Genomic DNA, 6066 nt, shown 5'->3' with positions numbered 1-6066 from the left:
GGAGCTTGACATAGGAAAGCGAACTATGCTCCGAACGAACTTCATCATAATGAACAGGAAGTCGTTGCTTCCAAGAGTGCCACTCCCGGTGGAAGGACAACATCTTGGAAGTCAGGGCCCAATGCCCCCAGGACATCATGCACAACGACACCATCACTGGATATAGGCACAGGTTAAGTAGCCACGTAGTTGACCTGCGGTGGGGCAGATACAACCGGTGGAGAAAAACCATGAGGGGATGCGAGCTGCGCAGGAGGCACCGGGGGACCACAGAATGATAACTGATCGATGGTCATGATTTTTGCAGCGTGTGGAAAGCAGACTACACGGAAAAGGGAAGAAACGAGGGCTCCCATGGCATAAATATAGTCATCTCCAAGGAGAAAACTGAAATTCGCACCTTAGACAACCATGACGTTGATATAGACGGTTTTGCCCCCCAAAGTAACAGGAAGCTTGGGGAGGACTCCTACAGATTGACAGGCTCCTCCGTCGAAGGCCAACAGATTCTGCGTGACCGGCACAAGCTGTGGGGAACCCAAAGCTTGCCAAGTAGTGGACGGCATAAGACTGACCGATGCACCCTCATCCAGAACAGTGCCAGGTACTGCTTTATTGTAGGCGTGTATCGTGATCTCGAAAGGCACATAGGCGGGGAGGCAGAAAATAGACAATTGACCCCAGTCGAAGATGACGACCAAACTACTTGGTGGGGGAATCGTATGATTACCCCCATGCTCTACAGGAACCGAAGAAGGAATCTCTGGATCAGCTAAGACAGGAGAGTCGTTTTCGGACTCTGGAGGATCTGATGAGATGAGAAGGACATGAGCATGATGCTTTTCCGAAACAGAGTGATCAACGGTGGAGAACCCAAGTTGATACTCTCACCGACCAACGATTGGTCTGGACTAGTGTTAGCACTGCCAGGTTCGGGAAGAGGAGTCCGTACAAGAGAAGAATCTAAGTCAATCTCTTTGTCGACAGGGAGGCGATATGAAGAGAGACTCTGATAACCAACGGGAAGTTGGGGTGAGGAAGCTGTAAGACTTTCCAAAACATCGGAAGCTTTATCCATGAGCAGACAAAGGTGAAGGGGATGATTGCCTTCACATAGTCTACAGGGGATTCGAATCTTCCATTTCTTCTGAATGCTGTCAGTTGATAGGGTAGCATTGCCATGAGCTTCAGAGGACGATGAAGGGAAAGTCGGATCATGAGACCATACTTCTAAGACCCTAGGAATGCCAGGACAATCATGAAGAAGATGGTCTCCCTTGCACAATTTACAAGGAAACTTAACCTTCCGCGGAGGAGCAGAAGCAGTTCCAATCGGAGCTGTACTTGGGGCAGTAGCTGCACTTTTAGCCTCTCGCTTACGAGACTTCTTCTTCTTCGTCTTCTTCTTCTTCTTCTTAGCCACCTGGTTACTTGAATCCAGACTTTCACCAGGCGAAGTAGAAGATGAGGACGTAGAAACAGGCGAAGAAGGGGAGAGGTCCACCTTGGAATCAACATGATGTTGTTCGAGCGGAGGAGACGGTCGAACAGGAGTCATAACACTCGGGACCACCGAGGTTGAAAACAACCATACGACCAAACTGATGGTTAACCCAGGGAAAGACAAAGTTGCCATATACGGAGCACCGACATTTCCAAGAGGAGGAAAGGGACTAGGGTTTCCATCGGAGGGAAAACCTTGGCCAGTAGACTCGGGGAATGTTGCCATCGAGAATGAGAAAGAACCCTACTCAAGCTAATGCAAACAAGATCTAACCGGGTGAATGTGAATCGTGGCCGAATAAGTTTTAAGACATGGGAACAAAACTTGACATTTTCATTTTTAAAGAGTCGAGAAAAGGACAAAAGATGACTCTAGTCGTCTTCGAATATTTAATGAGCCTGAAGTGACCAGTGCTCAGATGGACCTTTTATTTTAGGGAGTCCGAAAAGGAACGAAAGTGACTACTCTGGGGAAATAGGCAAAAAGGTTTACCAAACAAATCCGTAAAACTGCATATACACCTTGGCAGTCATATGAAAACCAATGACTTTCCGTACAGCAGTCAATATTCCCGAATGCTGTGTTCGGTGCGTTACGGCTTGTAAGGCGGCAGACACGGCTTCCTATGGATAAAGGATGATAACCTAGTGGGGTCTCCCCATATACTCGACGGTACGTGGGAGCTCAAATCCGTACTAGACCACTATTGAGTCACGGAAGGAGGAATCACCCAACCTTGAGTGAAACAAAAGTGACTAGGTTTAACGACGTCGGAGCACGTCTCTAGCCTAGACCTCTAAATGTGTGCGTTATGTTCCAATGCGTTGTTAGATTTATTCAGTTCATTTTAACGTTGATCTTGGATTATGTTTCAGTTTTCAGGCCTTACCGTATGTATATTTCAAAGCTTAGGATGCAGCTAAAATGAATGAAGTATCCTTTTTCTTCGATGAACACCTACCTACGGGAGGGTAGAGAGATCATTCCCAAACCAAGAAAACCAAGGCAACACACAGTGACTCAATGCAAGCAGACATCAATTCCTAAAATGCATGGATACTACTAATGAGATATCTAAACATTCACTTTTCAATATGCAACTTGAAATGCAAATTTCCTTTCACTTTCGCATGCTAAATGAGATGCAATTTTTGATTTCGATGCCTTTAATCTAAAGAAACCAGTAAGCAACAAACAAATGTGGAAAACCGGTTGACCCCAAACAATTGTAATCTATGTCCGGGTAGTGAAGAGAAATCGAAAAAATGCCAAGATTGGTTCAACAACGATCACTAGATAATCAACCAAAAGTAAGCAAAGGGGAAGGCTCAATCAAACCAACAGTAAGCAACAAACGAATCTTTGCAAACAAGCAACCAAGCAAAGCTGATCCAACAAACTTGGAACAATAAAACTAGGTCACAAAGCAAAAAGGCAAGATTCACTCAACAAAACTCACAAGAGAGTGCTTCAACCTCTAGACAGTGAAAAACAAGTCATCAACCAAGTGAGAACAGCAGGGGTTAGCAAGACTGACAGATTCAGGAGGCAGAATTGAAGAAATTCAATTCTATAGCAATCAGCGCGGGTAATACACAACAACAAAGCACTGATAAAGAACGACACTCAGCAACAATGCGATGTCAGCACGGAAGTACACGCCTTTTCCGCGATGGTCTGATTTACAGAACCGTCGCCACTGTTAGGTGTAATAACGCGATCAACAGTAAATTACAAAAAGGGTTGCGCGATGACAGCGCGACTGTTAAATTAAAAAGCGTGATGATGTTCAAAAACAGCCACAGTCGAGCCAAAAACTACCAAACCAAAACAGTCAATCTTTAAACAAATAAAGGATCTCCTAGACCAAGCCAGGAAACCCAGACACAGACAACTAATCCCAAAATTTTTGAAAAGAGACTGAAACAAAAACTCAAGGCAAGAATGAACAAGAAAAGGACAAAGGCCAGCTCCCCAGAGGAGTCGCCAATTTGTGAAGTAGGAAAGTGTTCCCTCTGCGAACAGAGGCAACCCCTCTAGCCCTAGAGTGGGTCTAGTCACAAACAAGGACAAACAAACAAAAATTCTCCTTAAATAGTTCAAGTTAGAGGCCTACCTTAACCGGTGGTCGATGAAGTTCCATTGCGCTGCTCCAGCTTCCGCTTCCTTCTCCTAGTGAGTAATCAACTTGAAACAAAGCAAGGAAATACAACAAAGCACATAACCGGATACAAAAAAGAACCATTTACCCATAAAGTCAAGAAATCATGAGCTATCTAGTACATTGCATACGAGACATAGGAAAACATCATTAATTGTATTAAATATAAAATAGAGTAAGCTTACAACCCAGGTCTTGACGTCACAAGCCTTCTCAGGAGGGTCCAGCCAACATGTTCCTCAAGCATTCACCCTTGAAGATGGATCTCCCAATACAAGTCTCTCTCACTCACAAGTTTCACACAAGATCAAAAGCACTTCACAACCTTCCTCAAGCTCTCAAACAATCCCACACTTGTCACACCAGCTACCTATCAAGCTCACAATACTATCAGCAACACTCCAAAGACTAAGAATTCCAAACTAGCAGCTCATAGCAATGGTGAAAGCTTAAATAGGAGAAGGAGTCTCCATAAATGGTGGGAAGATGAGCTTATCTCCAAGGAAGGTAGCACAAATGACGGAACAACCATGCCAGAGAAGGGAGGGTGACATAAACAAGGCCAACAACCAGGTCTGGAGTTATCTAGAAGGCCGACTGTTAGAACAAACTCGCCCAAACTGGATCATCGCGGGTACATAACTGTTATGACGCGCTGACATCGCCACTGCATAACGGAGAGGGTCATGTCATCGTGGGAAAATAAAAGCAACAGTTGCGCTGGCACATGAAATTCGACTATCGCAGGAATCACTTGTACTTCCGCGATGGCAGCGCATATGGTCTGTTTTAGAGCGCTCATCAGCGCGTTTATTTGGACAACAGACGCGATGAAGCAGAAACTTTGGTAAAGTGGATCATTTGGCAACATCAGAGAGCATGAGCATGAATGATTTCGGACTCATGACATAATAGGAAGACTGGGATGAAGGCAGTGACAAATTACTGTGTAACAAGGAGTGGATCCAATGCCCCACTACTAGAGTTAGTGATGTATGGTGTACAAATGTGTCTTAGAACATTTTTTTTTTGTAATTCAGAAGCTTGTTTCAGGCCAACACGCCAACACATTTTCACGCATGTTTTGTATTTTTTTGTAAGACTATTTTTTAAACGTTTGTAATGCATGTTTGTTTAACTTGTACTAAGATAGTTGAACTACTTCGGTTATTTTAGTACTTACATTGTTGAAAATATGTTGTATTGTTTATCATTTCTTTCCCATTCGTGTGGACTACTCCACCGGACATTAGACATATCATTTTTGTATTTTCTTGGTTTTAACGACCGTCGCCCGCATGTGGACTACTCTACTGGACAATGTACATGTTTTCCCTTGAACTTTGGTTTTCATGACTGCCGCATCCGTTGTTGACTATTCCGTTGGATGCTGGACAAGCTCTTGTTGTTGTCTGTGTGTGTTTCTTCTTGGGTTGGGACTATTCCCTCTCATCAAGAGGCTTACTTCACTTTCCCCTCTGACAATAAGAGAACCTAGACACAAAGTTACATTATAGACTCACTATGCATACTCACCTCGCTTTCTTGAAGTTACAAGCTTAACACTCTCATGTGCTGAACAACAAGAGCTAAGACAAATCTCTAAGATAATGGCAGTGAGAACATCGTACTAGATGGGACTCCTAAACCAAACGATGTGAGGTCTAGTTGGGATTTCGTATCAAGGAGATCCCCTGAATGTTGGCGGGTCCAGCACCATCAACATTTCTAGTGCTAGAAGGAGGTTTTGAAGTAGTTTATGGCTGAATTTCCTCTCAACCCCACGTATCCAGCATTTGGTTGAGGCAGTAACACGAACTCCCTCTCTACCATGCGCAACTCTAAATTTGGTTACTCCTCACCTCCTAGACTGAACAAGAAATTTCATATCACCACCTTCGCGTTGTCCATCCCATCACTCGTCAGTTTTCCAAAGCTGTTGGACTGATTCCAGGAGTACACAATCTTTCCTCTTCGCAGAGGAAGCAAAAGATTACACCCGTAGGAGTGGTAGTCTCGTCTGTTGAAGAAGCAATCCTCGCCACTCTTGAAGAGCTGGAATAGGTTGTTGAGAATGAAGAGGAACTCCTTGTTTTCCTAGAAGAAGAAGTTGACGTTGTACTTTTGGGCTCAGATTCTGGTGGAGGCAGCGGAGGGGAAGACAATGGAGGAGGCGAAGGCGGAGACAAACCAACAAATTCTGTGGTTGAACCATCTTATTCAGAAGAAGAGGAGTATGAAGAAGAGGAAAATATCGCTGATCAAAATATGGAATGGATGACACAGGGCCCATTGGCACTCCAAGGTGTCTTTCACAGGATGCCAAGATACACAGAGAAGTTTTTAACGAAGTATGGCCCTGATAGAGTAGTGAAGGCAGAAGACCATCTAGACATGTTCT

The sequence above is a fragment of the Pinus tabuliformis genome, chromosome 6 (genome assembly GCF_031772625.1).
Source record: "Pinus tabuliformis cultivar Carrire ecotype Pingquan chromosome 6, CPIR1, whole genome shotgun sequence".
NCBI classification, from domain to species: domain Eukaryota; kingdom Viridiplantae; phylum Streptophyta; class Pinopsida; order Pinales; family Pinaceae; genus Pinus; species Pinus tabuliformis.
Note: the sequence above shows the minus strand (reverse complement) of the source record.